This window comes from Mustela erminea, chromosome 13, assembly GCF_009829155.1.
Source record: "Mustela erminea isolate mMusErm1 chromosome 13, mMusErm1.Pri, whole genome shotgun sequence".
Lineage (NCBI taxonomy): Eukaryota > Metazoa > Chordata > Mammalia > Carnivora > Mustelidae > Mustela > Mustela erminea.
Window position 1 is genome coordinate 13608921 of NC_045626.1, and position 19590 is coordinate 13628510.

Genomic DNA, 19590 nt, shown 5'->3' on the forward strand with positions numbered 1-19590 from the left:
CCAGCAACTTGGCATTCCGCATCTGAGATTATTTCCTTAGCCGCCATGCACAGTCCTCACGTGGTCTATCTTCATGGGATCCAAAGCCAGAGAAATAAAACCAGACTATCAGCAGCCCGTACAAGTGGACAGTTCCGATCTTGCATATTCATTCAAGTGAGTATTTGAGAGACGTACAGCATCACCTTGAAGCGCACTGAATTGTTTGCTGAAGACAGAGTCCAGTGAGTCACCAGGGCCATTCCCAGAGGCAGCGTGGAACAGTGGTCTTCAAAACGTGGTCTCCAAATGGACGGCACCAACGTCACCTGGGATACTTATGAGAAATGCTTTGTTGGACCCCCCAGACCTACTCAATCAGCGACCCTGCAGGTTCCTAGGACTTGCTAAGTACCTCTGCTTCTGCAAACAGACCTAAGTGAACAAAATCAGGAAGATTTTCCCAGCCTCTAACATTTAAAAATCATTATTAACCAGTTACACAGCAGGAGTGAGGAAGGCCAGTACCCCTGATGCCATCTCTGAGACAGAGATCATGTCAGTTCCTGGAAAAGTAAGGTTCCTTGCTTGGGGCTACATGGGCATCAGACGGAAGGGACAAGCCCATGGCAGGTGCTGCACGAGAGTCACTAGGCAATGCCATGTCCTCTCCACGACAGTCTTCTCCAGTCCTTATCTGGTAGTAGTCATACGTGATCTTCAGGGAGTGTCGCTCTCCGGGAAACCGAAGTGCGGGAGTCTGAGAGGTAAAAAGAAGTCGAAGGGGAGAGAGGGAATGTAGACAACTCCTTACGGAAGAGAAACTGGACAGAGAGGCTTTTCTTTCTTGATGGTGAGACTAGAATCCTATTTTTTAAAAAATATTTTATTTATTTATTTATTTTTCAGAGAGAGAGAGAGAGAGAGCGAGCAAGCGGGCAAGCACAGGCAGGCAGAGTGGCAGGCAGAGGCAGAGGGAGAAGCAGGCTCCCCGCTGAGCAAGGAGCCTGATGTGGGACTCGATCCCAGGACCCTGGGATCATGACCTGAGCCGTAGGCAGCCGCTTAACTGACTGAGCCACACAGGCGTGCCTAGAATCATTTTTTAACCAAGGGAAGATACCCCAGGAGAGGGGACTATTGAGGAAAATTAGAGAAATGAAATGATGGAGCACCATCTGAAAGGTAGGAGATTTGCATCGCGGAAAACGCGAAAGCATGGAAAAAGGGAAAATGTTTGTAAATGCCTGTAGCAAAGGGGTGCAGGACAAAACAAACAGCAGATGGACCCAAAAGCCTGGGAGAGAGGAGGCTGAAGTGGTTCCTCAATAAGCTAAACACAAAATGATCCTAGAACGAAGCAATCCTACTCCTAGGTATATGCCCCACAGAGTTTAAAACAAATATTTACCGTACCCGAACCTTCGCGGCAGCAATGGTGAAGAGCAGGAAAGCGCGCAGGGTCTCTCAGCGGATGAGCCGACAAGCAAGCAGCGATACACACATGCAGCGGGGTATCAGTCAGCCGCAGGGAACCGAGTGAGGATACGCGCTACCGCACGGATCAACCTGAAAAACACGACACCAAATGAAGGAAGCCAGACACAAAAGGTTGCTTATATGATTTCAACTATATGACATAACTGAAAGAGGTACATCCATAAAGCCAGAAAGCAGACGGGTGGTGGCCCGGGGCTAAGAGGATGTGGAAATCAGGGGTGACTTATTAATGGGGGCAGGGTTTTGCTCCGGGGTGAGGGAAATGGTTTGGAACGGTCTACAAGGAAGTGTTGTGCAACACTGTTGAGTGTACTAACTGCTCTCACTTGCTCACTTTAAAATCATTCATTTTATGTTATGTGAATGTCACCTCAATTTTTTAAAAAAAGATTTTATTTATTTATTTGACAGAGAGGGAGAGAGATCACAAGCAGGCAGAGAGGCAGGAAGAGGGAGAGGGGGAAGCAGGCTCCCTGCTGAGCAGAGAGCCCGATGCGGGGCTCGATCCCAGGACCCTGAGATCATGACCTGAGCCGAAGGCAGAGGCTTAACCCACCAAGCCACCCAGGCACCCCTGTCACCTCAATTTTACAAGAGCCTTACAGGTGCCCAAAAGAATAGAGGGTCAAAACATAGGTAGAAAAGTTGACCTTGAACCAAAAAAAGGGAAACAGGGTGGATTTTAGATGTAGAGCTTTGCATAGTCAGAAGGGTAAGAAGAGGGAAACAATCTTCAACAGGGCCTCGATTTTCTCAAAAAGTAATAAAAGAGAATTTTTCTCCCTTTGGGCAGACAACCAGCTGTCACTCGTAGCTGTGGTCTTTGAGGATGGAAGGATGGCCTGGACCAGAATAATGACTCATCACTGCGCGTCCTCATCTTGGAGGGAGGAGCCGTGGAGACCTCGATTTGGCCGGCTCCTGGCAAGGAGCAGATGATTCAAATGCAACTGTTTTTCTTTGGGCTCAAAATAAAAATCCCTCAAGCGGATTTTGCTAATCCGAAAACAGTAGAAGGTACTAGGGTCTCCCGTCATCCCAGCTACAGGGCCCTGCAGGGTGTACAGATCCTCAGTCCCTGCCCGAGCTTTTGGTCCAGCCATCACAGATCTTCTAGAATGTAACATGCTCTCTTATCAGATCCTCTCTGATAATAAACCACGGGGGTATTTTGTAGCCAGGAGTCACACTGGGTTATAAGACCTGTTTAATTCCTTCCAGGAAATACACAAAATAAAATAAAACAATCTCTAATCACTGGCAATGGGAGAAACCAGCCCTCTGCGGCGAAATGTTTGCTCTTCTGTAGTCACAGTGGATCCAGTGAATTCATGAACTCAGACTCATGAATTCACTGGATCCGCTGTAACTATCATCATCGTTATTAAACTGGGTCACCTCTCGTAATTTTTAGAATGAGAGAAGGAAATAGATGGCTGACTGACTGAATGAATGAATAGTATGGTTACAATTATTATAATTAATCAATTTAGGCACGATAAGGCCCAGCTCTTATTCTGGATCATGTTGGCAAACCCCTCATTTCCCAACGACCCCTCATTTGGATTCTGGTAAAAGTCAGAAGGCTTCATTAAAAATGACTGATTATATTAGCTCAGAATACGAATCTTTTCCTGTCGCCGTGGTCCAAAAAAGGGCCTCTAAATATACAAGGTCTATAGGTTAATAGTAGAACTAGGGGCCCAACAACTAGAGAGAAAGCAGAAATCTCTTGGGAAATGGGTCTTACTTGGACATAGTGTCCTACAAATGGCTCTCAGCTGGCCTCTGTCCAGCCTCGGGACTTTGAGCATTAGACACTCAGGATCCTGTGTCCTTTAGATGAGCAGTGGTGTTGTGCCAGGAAATTTCTTTGATTAAATGGCAAATTTGACTCCCTTGTGGCTTGGGTTTGGGAGGAGCCCTAGGTATACAGTGTGCCCAGCCGTTCCCACTTTACAAACACTCAGCTCACAACCCGGCATGAGCCCCTCCCTGATGCCACTTCATTTCTACGCCTCATCCCTCCAGGGAGGGGCCCAGCCCCTGCCTCCCGACCCTCCTCCTCTTCCCGGCAGGGCTGCTGTCTGCTGCTGGGGGGTGCTGTGGCTGCGGTGCGAACAGGACACATTCTGGCTTTTGTGGGTTCGCCTACTCACCGACTCACCGTGACTCACGTTATTTCTATGGGAAAAGGCCTTCTGAGGTTTAAGTCAACAATTTATAACTTGCATTCTAATATTTACATTACCTTTACAATGCCTCTTCTTGGGATTGTGTGCAGAGGAGGGTTCATAATCACCAAAATGAACCAGTGGAGCTTATAAATAGGTATAAAGTATGACCTCTAAATCTTAACTCTGATCTATAAATCTTAAAACCACAGTACATCAGTGCATCTCAAGGTAAATGGGTAAGTTACCTTGCTCTTACTATCTTAAAATTAAAACTAAGCTTTCGTTTTCTCAGCTGTATGATGGGACTGCCCAGAGGACAGAGGACCAGAGCAGAGCAGAGAACGTGACATCTGAAGTTGCAGGTGATTCCATACATTCACTGCGTCCCGCCAGCGAAGACTGTAGACTAGCCCTTCCTTGGTTCAAATGCTGGCTCCGAACCATTCCTTTTGTTTGAACTATGGGAACTTGTGTAAGATATTCAACCACTCTGTGCCTTCTTAACCGTGGGGGATAATAATACAGAGTAACGAGAGGCAAGGCTGTTCCTGACGATGGTCACGTGGGAGGTGTGGCCGGCACCTACCGAGCACCCTGGAGGAGTCAGCCACCTCCTCATCACCTACATCTTTCCCAGCCGCCCTGGCCCTGTGAGAGGCGGCCTGGTTTAATGGGAAGACGATGGCCTCGCAAGACAATGGCCGGGGAGCCTGATGGTGCTGAGCAGAGCGGATAGTTCTTATTCTAGCAACCCTGTGCAGCTGCCTTATTGGTCATTCAAGAGGAAACTCAGTAACTATTTTATTTTATTTTATTTTTATTTATTTTTTTTTTAAAGATTTTATTTATTTATTTATTTGACAGAGAGAAATCACAAGTAGATGGAGAGGCAGGCAGAGAGAGAGAGAGGGAAGCAGGCTCTCCGCTGAGCAGAGAGCCCGATGCGGGACTCAATCCCAGGACCCTGGGATCATGACCTGAGCCGAAGGCAGCGGCTTAACCCACTGAGCCACCCAGGCGCCCTCAGTAACTATTTTAGATACTTACTTCAGTGCAGGCATTTCAGATAAAACTGTAAAGTAGGTTAATGTTTTTTTTTTTTTTCATAACTTGCTATTCTTTAAAAATTCATATGGTTACAGGTGTGGACGAAAAGCCTGGGATTTTGCAGCATAGACGCCGCCCGGTGCACCTCCTCAGCGGCGGCTGTCAGCACCCAGGTTACTGCAAACTGAACACGTGCCCTTCTCTCTGCCCCCTCGCCAGGCCCACTAAGGTGGCCACAAAGGAATAACTTAGGAGGAGGTGAATGTGAGAGGAAATGCGCACGATTTCAGCACACGTTTGGGAGATGTAAAGTAGCGGGACAGAGGGCGGCTAAGTTAGTTTTCGTTTTCTCTGTTCTGCTGTGTCTACACCCAGAGAAGCCAACAAACAGAAACTGAATCCGCCATGAATCCTCAAAAGACTGAGGATCTGCTCCAAATCCAGGGGCCAGGATGGGCTCAAAATGAGGGGAGAAGCTCACCAGTCTGTGTAAGAAGGGGCTAGACCCAGACCTCTTCCTCGCCCCCCGGGGCCCCGGGACTGTTGCTCCTTGGCCATCCAGCAGATGAGAGATATGCTGTTACCTGAAGAATGTGAGTCAGAGGGCGCCTGGGTGGCTCAGTGGGTTAAGCCGCTGCCTTCGGCTCAGGTCATGATCTCAGGGTCCTGGGATCGAGCCCCGCATCGGGCTCTCTGCTCAGTGGGGAGCCTGCTTCCTCCTCTCTCTCTGCCTGCCTCTCTGCCTACTTGTGATCTCTCTCTGTCAAATAAATAAATAAAATCTTAAAAAAAAAAAAAAAAAAAGAATGTGAGTCAGAGATATTCTGATCCTGGGGATGAGAAGCAGAGCAGAGGGCAAGACTACAAAGCCTTACTGAAAAAAGGAAGGTCCCAGAAGTCATATTTGACAGCCCACTTCTCCCGCCACCTCAGCCCTCCTGACGGCGCACGCTAACTGCTTTCCCTGTGGGGTCGCTGCATTGTGGACTCTAGGGAACCACCACTCACCAGCGACAGCGTGAGTGGTGGTTCCCTGGCATGTGCTGGAGGTGGCCCTGGGGGAGCTGGTTGGCTTGTGCCCACCCTCTTCTCATTTTAGGCCTTGCGACCTCAGAAGAGGGCCGTGTTGGCTATGACACCAGCTCACATCTCAACGCACAGGAATGTGTCACATGACCCCATCTAACAATGACGATGGCTGGGAGACTCTGTAGACACGTTGCCATTCTATGTACAGATATTCTGCTAGTAAGAAAGAAAAAAATCATGTCCTAGTAGTAATTAGCAGTATTAACTACAGAAATAAACATATTAACTACAGAAATAAACATTTTCTCTAGAATTGAAAGACATGACCTTATAGACTTAAAGGGCCCAATAAGCACCTAGAACACACAGACACACACACACACACACACACACACACACACACACACACACACACCAAGCTGTACTGCCATAAAATGAAGACACCAGAGGTTTTAAAAAAAAATCCTAAAAATTTTCAGAGAGAACAAGCAGGTAATGCATAGAGACGAGAATAAGAAACATCGGTCTCAGTAGCAACACTGGAAGCGGGCCCTTTCAACGGCTTGGTCCAGGGACACTTGGGTGGTTCAGTCGATTAACCGTCTGACTCTTGGTTTCTGCTCAGGTCACGATCTAAGGGTTGTGAGATGGAGCCCCGCATCACACTTGGGATTTTCTCTCCCTCTCCTTCTGCCCCCCCCCACTTGTTCTCTCTCTCTCTCTCTTTCTCTCTCTCTCTCCCTCTCTCCAAAATAAATAAAGAAATCTTTAAAAAAAAAAACCAAAAAACAAAAACAAAAAATCCAGCTTGGTCAAACTCTTTGTTGCTCTTCCCCAGCCGCCCAGAGAGCTGCTGTTCTCTCACGATCACGTGAGACCCAGACGGTTCTGCAATGGAAATCTCAGCATCTCCTTCACGTTGGGTTTATTTTAAGAAGTTCAGGAGTTATTCCCACAGACAACAGTGTGACGTGCACGGCTGTCATTTACACATCACCCTGTGAGGCATGAGATTTTGCTTCTATCAGGTATCTGTTCTAAGTGAATTTTGCTCCTTTTTATTTCAAGTTTTCTTGCAGAGTGAAACAGGCGGCAATCTCTGTTCGTGTTGGCTCCGCTGGTGGCAGCAGAACTTTGCGAAGGGTTAACGATAGTGGTTTGATACGGTGCATCAGGTGTTTCAAAAAGAAAAGCAGTTCAGCCTAATAACGGTTCCTGTGTGGTGGTGTTTCCTATAGTTTGGGGATCCCAGATAAAGTTTCGGGAGGTTTATTCTGTTAAAGGTGAAATATCTGATGTTATTGCTAACTCTATTGTAAATTCAGTCTGAAAGGTCATCATTAAAAATAAGATGATTTGGTTTTCTGGAGAAAATGTGAAGACAAGGTTTGGAGGAGAACAGCACTAGGGGAGAAAAGAATGAATACACTTACCCTTCACATTAAGAAACCAAATGGTCTTGGCAATGATTTCTTGGATCTGACACCAAAAGCACAGGCAACAAAAGCTAAAATAGACAAGTGGGATGAGAGTAAACTAAATAGCTTCTGTGCAGCAATGGAAACAATTCACAGAGTAAAAAGGCAACATGCAGGATGGGAGGAAATATTTGCAAACCATACATAAGGGGTTAATATCTAAAATATATAAAGAATACCTGACCCAGACTAGGTTACCAAAAATCATAAAATTTAAATAAAATTATACCTACTTCTCAATTAAAAAAAAATAAATAAGGAACTCTTACAACTCAATGGCAAAAAAATAACCCAATTAAAAAGGGGCAAGGTTGGGGGAGGGGGCGCCTGTGTGGCTCAGTCCTTAAGTGTCTGCCTTCGGTTCAGGTCATGCATCGGGCTCCCTGATCAGTGGGAAGCCTTCTTCTCCCTCTCCCACTCCCTCTGCTTGTGTTCCCTCTCTCGTGTCTCTCTCTGTCAAATAAGTGAATAAAATCTTGAAAAAAAGAAAGAAAGAAAGAAAGGGGCAAGGTAGGGTGGCGCCTGGGTGGCTCATTCAGGTAAGTATCCAACTCCTGGTTTCAGCTCAGGTCATGATCTCACGGTGGTGGGATTGAGCGCCATGTTGGACTCTGCGCTTAGCACAGAGTCTGCTTCAGGTTCTCTCTCCCTCTTTCTCTCTCTCTTTCAAGAGAAAATCTCTCAATTTTCACTCTCTCTCTCTCTCAAATAAATAAATAAAATCTTAAAAAAAATAAAGTAAAAATGGGCAAAGGACTTGAATAGACTTTACTCTATAGAAGACATATAAATGGCCAACAGGTATATGAAAACATGCTCAACATCACTAATCATCAGAGGAAGGCAAATCAAAACCCCAATAAGCTATCATCTCATGCGTGTAAGAATGGCCATTACGAAACAACATAACCAGCATTAGCAAGGAGGCAGAGGAACTGGAAGCCTTGCGCACTGTTGGTGGAAATGCCAAGTGGGGCAACCACCATGGACATAGTGTGGAGGTTTCTCACAAAACCAAAAATAGAACCACCATATGATCCAGCAATCCCATTTCTGGGTATTTATCCAAAAGAATTGAAAACAGGATCTCAAAGATATATTTGCCTCCCCATGTTCCACGAAGCATTATTCATAATAGTCAAGAGTGAAAAGTCGGGCACCTGGGTGGCTCAGGGGGTTAAACCTCTGCTTTTGGTTCAGGTCATGATCTCAGGGTCCTAGGATCGAGGCTCACATTGGGCTCTCTGCTTAGCAGGGAGCCTGCCCCCCCCCCCCCCCCGCCTGCCTCTCTGCCTACTTGTGATCCCTCTCTTTCTGTCAAATAAATAAATAAAATCTTCAAAAAAATTTTTAAAAAGAAGTGAAAAGTCAAATGTTCATCAAGAGATGAATGGATAAACAGAACGTGGTATACACTTACAATGGAGCACTATTCAGCCCTATAAAAAGAAGGAAATCCTGCCATCTGTGGCAACAGGGATGAACTTCAAGGACATTGTGCAAAGTGGAATAAGCCAGTCACAGAAGGACAGACATGGCACGATTCCACTTGGGGAGGTATCTAAAATGGTCAAACTCACAAAGCACTGAATACAATGGTGGTTACTGGGACTGGCATGGAAGGGGGCAATGAGTTGTTATGGGGGGCTATGCGGTGTCAGCCACGCAACGTGAGGTTCCAGCCCTCTGCTGTGTAACAGCTGTCCATAGAGTTAGCAATACTGCACACTTAAACTTGCTAAGAAAACAGATTTCATGTTAGGAGTTTTGGGCTTTCTTTTAACTACTATGAAAAAAAAAAAAGAAGCCAAACAGAGCAAAAACATATTCGAAATTGTTCATGATATGCATAATTTGTGATGGCATCTACTCAAGCTGTGACAGTCTTCAGCAGAAGGGTAATTGACATAATTTACAAATATATATACACAGAACTACAGTATGACACACACACACACACATAATTCTTGTGACAAAGCTGATGTTGAATAAAAAACACTTCCTCCTGGGACTTCCTCATCGTCCCCTGGTGGAATCTCCAGATCCACCTATGGGATGTATTTCACCCTGGTCCCTTTTCTCTTCATTAGCAGTCACTCCCCTGGATAATATTAATCAGTTCCATAGTTTAAATACCATATATATACCAATCGATCCCAAATTTACAATCTCTAGGCCTGAGATGATTCATTTGAATTCCTAACTTGAATATCTAATAAATTTTTTAAATGCAACCTGTCCAAAATGGGACTTGATTTCCCCTGACCGAAACCCATCCACCGCCAGTCTCTTTCCATCTCAGTGATGAACACCTTCACCCATGTTGTTTCCCTTTCCCTCCAACCACCACGTTACCCATTAGCAGGTCCCATCAACTCCTCTCCAAAACATATCCTGAATTTGTCTCTTTCTTCCCATACCCATTACTACTCCATGTCCTGGCTCTGATCGTCTCCTTTCTGGACCTCAACAAGCCCTTCCTGACCCGCCTCCCTCCTTTCCACTCTTGCCCCTTCTACAATGCATTCTCCTTGCAGAAGCCAGGAGATCGTCTGAAAACACAAAGCCAGGCTTGAGACTCCTCTGTGTTTGAAAACTCTCCAATGAGAATAAATTTTGCAATCTACTATGGTCTGCCAAGGCCTGCGTGACTGAGCTCCTGTTTGTCTCTCTAACCTCATCTTCTGCTTCCCTCCCTCTCACTTGCTGTGTTCATCCCTGCTGACTTTTGGCCAATTCCTAGAACATATTAAGATTTTTCTTACCCTGGGGACGTTGCACTGAATTTTTCCTTTTGTCTGAGATATTTTCCCCTCACACCTACATGGAGCTGACTCCCAGCTCCTCAGAGAGGGTCTCTCTAACCAGTCTATCCTGTGCTACTCTCTACCATATTACTCCATTATATATTCTTAATTGTACATATCACCATTGAAAAGCATTGCTTCATTGAATAAGTTTACTTTTGGGTGGTCTATATCCTCCCCCCACCAATAGAAGTGTCACAAGAGTAAGGTGGCTACAGCAGGGATATCTGCTATCACCACTGCTATTCAACACAGCAGACAACGGAAGTCCCAGCCTCAGCAATCAGACAACAAAAAGAAATAAAAGGCATCTGAATTAGCAAAGAAGAAATCAAACTCTCACTCTTTGCAGATGACATGACACTTTATGTGGAACACCCAAAAGACTCCGCTCCAAAACTCTTAGAACTCATACAGGAATTCAGTAAAGTGTCAGGATATAAAATCAATGCACAGAAATCAGTTGCATTTCTATACACCAATGGCAAGACAGAAGAGAGAGAAATTAATGAGTCAATCCCATTTACAACTGCACCCTGCACCCAAAACCTTAAGATACCTAGGAATAAACCTAACCAAAGAGGCAAAGGATGTGACTCAGAAAATGCATGAAAGAAATTGAGGAAGACACAAAGAAATGGAAAAATGTTCCATGTTCATGGATTGGAAGAACAAATATTGTGAAAATGTCTGTGCTACCCAGAACAATCTATACATTCAATGCAAAATACCATCAACTTCTTTCACAGAACTGGAACAAATAATCCCCAAATTTGTATGGAACCAGAAAAAACCCTGAATAGCCAAATAAATGTTGAAATAGAAAAATCAAAGCTGGTGGCATCACAGCTATGGACTTCAAGTTCTATTACAAAGCTGTAATCATCAAGACAACATGGTACTGGCACAAAAACAGGCACGTAGATCACTGGGACAGAATAGAGAGCCCAGATATGTTCCCTCAACTCTATGGTCAACTAATCTTTGATAAAGCAGGAAAGAATATCCAATGGGAAAAAGACAGTCTCTTCAACAAGAGAAAAGACATTGGAAAAATTGGACAGCTACATGCAGAAGAATGAAACTGGACAATTTCCTTATACCACACACAAAAATAGACTCAAAATGAATGAAAGACCTAAATATGAGACAGGGAAGCCATCAAAATCCTTGAGGCAAAACCAGGCAGAAACCTCTTTGCCCTCAGCCAAAGCAAATTCTTGCTAGACATGTCTCCAAAGGCAACGGAAACAAAGGCAAAAATGAAGTATTGGGACTTCATCAAGATAAAAAGCTTCTGCACAGCAAAAGAAATAGTCAACAAAACCAAAAGACAACCAACAGAATGAGAGAAGATATTTGCAAATGACACATCATATAAGGAGCTAGTATCCAAAATCTATAAAGAATTTATCAAACTCAATACCCAAAGTACAAATAATCCAATCAAGAAATGGGCAGAAGACATGAACAGACATTTCTACAAAGAAGACATCCAAATGGCCAATAGACACATGAAAAAGTGCTCTACATCACTTGGTATCAGGGAAATACAAATCAAAATCACAATGAGACACCACCTCACACCAGTCAGAATGGCTAAAATGAACAAATCAGGAAATGACAGATGTTGGCAAAGATGCGGAGAAAGGGGAACCCTCTTACAATGTTGGTGGGAATGCAAGCTGGCACTGCCACTCTGGAAAACAGTATGGAGGGTCCTCAAAAAGTTGAAAATGGAGCTACCCTATGACCCAGCAATTTCACTAGTGGGTATTTATCCCAAAGATACAAATGTAGTGATCCAAAGGGACACATGCATCCCAATGTTTATGGAAGCACTGTCCACAATAGCAAATTGCCACAATAGCCAAACTATGGAAAGAGCCTAGATGTCTATTGACAGATGAATGGATAAAGAAAATGTGATACACACACACACAAACACACAGGAATATGATACAGTCATCAAAAATTGGAAACCTTGCCATTTGCAACGATGTGGATGGAACTAGAGGGTATTATGCTAAGTGAAATAAGTCAATCAGAGAAGACAGTTATCATATGATCACCCTGATATGAGGAATTTGAGAAACAAGACAGAGGATCATCTATAAAGGAAGGGAGGGAAAAATGAAACAAGACAAAACCAGAGAGGGAGAAAAACCATAAGAGACTCTTAATCTCAGGAAACATATTGAGAGTTGTTGGAGTGGAGGAGGGTGGGAGATGTGGGGCGGCTGGGTGATAGATACAGGGGAAGGTATGTGCTATGGTGAGCATCGGGAATTGTGATGAATCACAGACCTGTACCCCTGAAGCAAATAATAAATTATATGTTAATAAAAAGAAGAGTAAGAAAAAAATTCTAAGAAAAAATTAAATTAAATTTGAAAAAAATTAAAAGTTAAATTAGATTTTAAAAATTAAATTAAATTATTAAATTAAATTTAAAAAAATAAATTTAAAAAAAGAGTAAGGTGACTAGATTTAGCAAATAAAAATACAGAGCGCCCAGTTCCATGTAAATTTTAGGTAAACAATAGACAATTTTTAGTATAAGTATGTTCCATGTAATATTTGGGAGATACTTACACTAAAAGCTTGTTGTCATTGCTTATCTGAGATTCAAATTTTAACTGGACATCCTGCATGTTATCTGCAATTCTGTCTAAGAGCAGGAACCTTGACTGCTTTATCATCCCAGCACCTATAGCAATGTTTGACCTATGGTGAGCACCCCATAAAAATTCATAAAATGAAGCAGAAACTGAACGATTAAAAGTATCAATTTGTATGACATTCAATCTAAAAACTAGTTTTAGTTATTGTGATAGTTAATTTTATTTGTCAACTTGACTGGGCTAAGCGATGGTTAGATAGCTGGCAAAACATTCTTTCTGGGTGTGTCTATGAGGGTGTTTCTGAAAGAGATCAGCACTGGAATTGGTGACTCAACGAAGTAGGTTGTCCTCCCCAACATGACGTGCAGGCATCATCCTGTCAATCCACCGAGGACCCCAACTGAACAAAAAGGTGGAGGAAGAGCAAACTTACTCTCTCCTTGAGCTGGGACATCCGTCTTCTGCCTTCAGACACTGGTCCTCTTGGTTCTTGGGCTTTGGGGAAACAGACTGGTACTTACACCATCAGCCCCCAGATTATCAGGTCCTTGGATTCTGACCGAATTACACCACAGCTTTCTTGAATCTCCAACTTGCAGATGGCAGATCATGGAACTTCTCAGTTTCCATAACTGCTGAACCAATTTCTATAATAAATCCCCTATGATGTATATATCCATCGATAGCCAATTGGTTCTGCTTTTCTAGAAAACCTTTACTGATACAGTTATTGATGCTGTAATGCAGTGGTCCTCAAACTTGAGCTTGTATCAGAATCACCTGGGAGTTTGTTAAGACAGATTGCTGAGCCCTGGCTGCCCAGATCCTGATGTGGTACCTTTGGGGAGAAGCCTGAGAATGTGCATTCCTAACACATTCCCCCGTGAGGCTGCCACTGGTGGTCCAGGGCCATGCTCTGAGAACCATTGGTTTAGCTCAAAGCTGACATCTCTGACTTGCTTATTCAACAGACAACCTTTAACTTCAATTCAAATTTGAGGATATGGAAAAGAATATTGGAGTATGGGGTTCTATTGAATCTGGAAACAAAAAATGGACTGATTCTCATTCTGTGAAGCCGGATTACATTTGGCACCATGATTTATATGGCTGAATCAATGTTTTGTTTTAAAGAAAAATCCCAAAGCTGAGGAAGAAGTCTCTAACCCTATGAGAATGTATTTTAGGACGAGATATGAACCTTTAGTGAAATCATACAACTATCCAAGCATCTCAGTCAGGGCAGAAACCAGATGAGTCACGTGACAGTGTCTTAAAAGTTGGCTAAACAGAAAGAAAGTCTCAGAAGGCCCCATTTATGTTTTCCAAGTTAATTAAATTTATTTAATCAGTTGTTTCGGAGCTAGTCTTCTCTCCAGGATCGGTAGGTAGCCCCTGACAACAGACAAAGAGGACGGCACACAGCTCTACTGGGTGGCAACCTCATACGGTGTCTCGGTACAATTTATGGATGTTCAGGGACTCCTCGGACCCCTTCATTTCCATAAAATGACTCCTCATCCCTCTTCCTGAGCAACTTTAACCGTTTACCTTGGAGACGGTTTTTTTCCCATCTTCTCATTTTCTCTCAGTCTCCCGTGGCCATAATAGCACCTTGTAATACATTTTAATGTGCTTATACTCTTGTAATTTTATGTTATGAGTTAAGAGACTGAATCTGAAGAGACCCACGCCGCAGGGCTAGAAATAGCCACGGCCTCGCTTCTGGGATTCTAAGTACAACTCCAGCTGCCTCTCCCCCTTCAAATTCCCCACTTTCCCAGGGTTTCAACCTAGAAGCCATTTTCTACCACCATTCCTATTCTCTAGTGGATCCTGCTACAGCATACCCTTGACATTCCTTTCTGCTCTTCACCCTCACCCCCACTGCCCTGGCTCAGGCCCTCACACTCTTCCCTAAATTCCCTGCTTCACTCCCTGCCAGTCCATCCTGAGCACAGGTTTCCATTCATTGAGTCAAGATCAATGACCAAATACTCCCGCCATGTTGGATTGCGCTAAACACAATGAGTGGGTCACAAGATGATGTCTCTCCCTTCTTTCCAGAGCAGTTTATCTGGTCATCTCTCCCTTCAGGAGCAGCCACTGTTAGGAATGAGTTGGACACCCAGGTAGTCAGGGCTGGGTCCCTGACCAGAAAAGATGGAGTCAGGACAGCTAAGATGAAATAGCGCTGACATCCTGTTCCGCAGCTTAGGCAAAATGGTCCTGATATTCTACTTTGCAGAAATGACTTCTGCAAAACGTCCTCAAATAAGATGATTAACCACAAAGCATTTGTTACTATTACAGCCAAGGGGCAGGTCAGACATAAGACCCCAGATGTCAGCAAAAAATGACCATCAACACAGAGACATTAACTTAATAGGTAAACAGATAGGTGATCACAGCCCCAGTTGGCGCAACTCAGCACACCCTGACTGCTTAAGACAGTTCCACAAGGAGCTCATAAAAACCCCTAAACTGGGGCTCCTGGTTGCTCAGTCAGTTAAGCATCTGCCTTCGGCTCAGGTCATGATCCCAGGGTCCTGGAATCAAGTTCTGCATCAGGCTCCCTGTTCCACAGCTAGTCTGAAGCTCCCTCTCCCTCCCAACCCCACCCTGTTCATGCTCTCTCTCTCTCTCTCAAATAAGTAAATAAAATCTTAAAAAAAAATCCTAAACATGGAAACTCCAGAGGCAGCCCCCTCTCCAGGTCCCCCTGCCTCCGGGAGCTTTATATTCTTGCTCAATAAACTTTGCTTTGCTGCCACCACTCTGCATCTGACCTACCTCTTCATTCTTCCAAGCAGCATGCCCAAGAACCGCGGGCACCAAGGGAACAAAAATCCTGTATCACCGTAACTGACACGCGCCGAACTTCCCGAGCATTTGGATCTTACCTGAGCCTCCTCCTCTTGGGAAGTTCTTTGCCTCTCCCTTGGTTGAAGTCCTTTCCAGCTTGATATAGTCTCTCCCTCCACTCTGCGTGCTGCACATCATGGTGCCCTTTAACTTAACACACACATCGTGGTCATTTGACGACCAGGTTTGTCGGTACAGATTCTCAGCCCCAGGTCCCCAGCTCTGGTGATAAGAATGTCTTCTCCCTCCGGGGAAGGGAGATAGAGAGAGGACACCTTCCACACGGGAGCTGGATCTCCTGTTTTCAGGAAGACAAGGAGGGCCAGGGCGTTCTTCTCGTAGCTGCTGTTCCTCAATCGCCTTTAATTCCTAGTAATCAACATGCCAAGAAGGCATATTTTGGGGAGACATACTCTGAACGCCTTCATAGCTAAAGGATTAAAAAGGGTCCAATGGTGTTGCCCTCCGCTCCAAGGTGGCATAAAGGTCATTAGTGCACAGTATGTGTCTGGAGAGAAAAAGCAGGATGGGCATATCTTTATTAAAGGTACATGAAATGCTGCTAATTCCCCCCATCCCCCGCAACAACATCCGCTAAACAATTAAAGATGTCCTTCCTCCCTCATGCTGGGGGACCCAGGACAACAAATGGCACTTAAGCAACAATATAGTCACTCATGTCACAAAATCGACTCAAGCCTGGGCGCCTGGGTGGCTCAGTGGGTTAAGCCGCTGCCTTCGGCTCAGGTCATGATCTCAGAGTCCTGGGATCGAGTCCCGCATCGGGCTCTCTGCTCAGCGGAGAGCCTGCTTCCCTCTCTCTCTCTCTCTGCCTGCCTCTCCATCTACTTGTGATTTCTCTCTGTCAAATAAATAAATAAAATCTTTAAAAAAAAAAAAAAATCGACTCAAGCCAAAAAATTCTGAGACTGACAATCTGTTGTCTTTTTATTTTGACTCTCCTTAGAGTTGTGCCCAATGTTGCATTTTAGCTATTTTTACGTATTATGAGAGCTTCATTAAAATAACATGAAAGAGGAGAGAGAAGAAGCCACATCTCAATTCTAGCATCTGAATACATCCATTTTGATTTCCTATATTCCTTTCCAAGCTCCAGGCTCTGGTCTTCAGACATTAGTGTGTTTGTTCATATATATAACAGACTATATACACATACATATATATATATATTCTTTTTTTAAGATTTTATTTATCAAAGAGAGAGCACAAGCAGGGGGAGTGGCAGGCAGAGGGAGAAGCAGGCTCCCTGCTGAGCAAGGAGACTGATGCAGGGCTCTATCCCATGCTGGGAGCATGACCTGAGCCAAAGGCAGGTGTTTAACCAACTGAGCCACCCAGGGGTCCATATATACATAAACATATATAAATACATACACATACACATATATATTCTTAATCATAGGGCATGAGCAATTTTGTATTCTGTCATTGCCAATGAATATTATATTATCAACTATCTCCCATGCCATTACATAATTACAACTTCTAATTGCGACATAAAATGCTACTGGATAACATGCTATAATTTATATAGCTATTCTAATATTGAATACTTTATGATACATCCCTTTTTCATAGCCATCCTTCCTCGTAGATCACCTTGCAAAAAACATCTTTAAGCAAAAATATTTCAAAATCAGCAGAATATTTCTTGGGATCTATTTCCTCCAGCAAATACGATTATTGTATGAGAGGGAATGACATTTTTAGGGTTCTTGATACCACAGCTAAATTGCTGCCCTCAGGGATATGATCATTTTATGTGGTAAATTTGTACAATCCATTGTCAGGATGCCCCATGCCCCACATCAACACAGGAAATGGTCCACTAAGCCAGTGTTCTTGGATGGAAGTTTCTGAGCACCACACCCCATAAATGAACAGAAGACAGTTACGTTTGTATCCACTATGATCTGCCAAAATACAGGCACAATTTACGCAAACCTATGGCAATGTGTCATCTGTTTCTAGACAACTTCCAAAATACTGTATTTTTTTTCCTTGAAGATTGGCATTTCTGGGTGTGTCTATACCTCTACTGCAATTGACAAAGGTCTGAAACAGTGGGAAGGGAGGCTTGTGAAAGAAAGGGGGGATTCGTCTTGAGAGTGCCCAGAAACTCAAAGCCATGGGATTTTCCAAGATTGGCAGGAATCCAGGGAAACTCGACATGCAACAAAGCACTAATCTTTGAGCTGCAATTGTTCCGTCTCCTAAATATTTTCCTTTAAAATCAGATTTGGCTTAAAAAGTATCTGGGTATTTAACTGACAAGGAACAATCTAAAATGTTTAAATCTCTCCACAGAGGAAAAGAGCAACTTCGTGTTTCTAGCTCATTCTTCCTCCCTGTCTGTGCACTTCTCAGCCCCGTTCCCACCCCAGCCCTCTAGCCAGGTCTCTCAGAAGAGCAGCAAAGACACGATGTCACCTTCTTTGTGACAAACATTCAGCTTTTTACCCCTCTTGCATTGTCACAGGTATGCGGGAAGGTGAAATCGGTAATCTAGATGAAGACTTTTACAACCTAGAAATAAAGCCCTCGGGTCCAAGGGTAAATATTTATTAATATTAGTTATCATGAATATTTCCAACACAGCCAGAAAAAGAAAGATAACACTGCTAAAAATAAGAAACTGTGTGTGGGGGGGAACTGCTGATGTAGCAGTCAATTTAAAAATAATGTTGAGGGACGCCTGAGTGGCTCAGTTGGTTAAGCGTCTGCCTTCAGCTCAGATCACGATCCCAGGGTCCTGGGATCGAGCCCCATGTCAGGACCCTTGCTCAGTGGGGAGTCTGTTCCTCCCTCTCCCTGCTGCTCTCCCTGCTTGTGCTCTCTCTCTCTCTGTCGAATAAATAAAACATATTTTTTAAAAAATAATAAATTAAAAAAATAAAAATAATGTTGAACATGATTTTGGAAGACTGGTCATAAACATACCAAGTTGGTATTAAAAGTGTTGCATTATGGGTCAGTCCAAGTAAATAAGTATTTCTTGGTTTCCTGAGAAATTCAACATCCTGCTAAAACATGGTGAGAAAAATCTGGGTTTTGCAATATTCTTCTCTTCCATCAGACAGGTATGTTTTAGTTGATGTCTGTTAAGCCACTGTTGAGATAGTCATCCAAACAATATCCGAGAGCACAATAGGGAATATTCCGATATTCAAAGAACAAACAGCTCTTGAAAGTTTGCAATGCTCAGCTCGCTGTGGTTGGCACTTTGAAGGATTAAATAAGAAAATATTCCTATCATTTCCATTAGAAATACTACTTTTTCTCATAAGGAAGGATGTTTAGGGGATGTGGTGTGTTGATTGCTTGTTGCTAATCTCTGGGCTTGGGGGGGGGGGTCTTGGAATTAGATGGACCAGTGAATCAATGGTTATTATTATTTTAAATCCCTGTTTGCCAGTTCTGAGATACTAAAATGGGGATGCAGGGAACATCACAAACTGTCATTTATTTAATGTGATTTCTGGGGCACCAGGAAAGCTTCTTTGGGCAATAAAGTCACCTGTGTGCTATTCCCTAAAACACAGAGGGACAGGATTCCCTTGCTTTCAGCCCCTGATCTCTCAGAAAATGATCGAGGCAACCCGTTGAGCTGATCGTTGTTGACAATCACAACTGTTGGTATGACTTGGTTTCAGATTTCGTCTTGAGAGGGAGTTTGTTTGGGTAAGAGCTCTAAACCTCCAAAATATGGAGAGACTTCAGACAGGTGGGGACCACCATTTGGTCTAGGATCAGCAGTGTACGAAATACAAACAGTGTATTTCTATTTTTTAAGTGATAGCAGGTAAATCTACAATCCTGTAAAAATGTGGAACAATGTGATATTCCATGAGATGACTACATACACAGGGAAGAAAGTGAATGAGTTTCCAGAGAACTTCAGGGCTGTCCCAGCTGCCAACAGGCGGTATGAAATAGACGAGACTGTTTTGTGGGAAGCCCACCCCCATATTACCCGAGTGTGTGGGTTTCGTCAGCGTCTGCCACTTCTAGTGCATGAGAGAGACAAGAATGTACAGATTGCCCAGTGACTTTCATTCTCCAA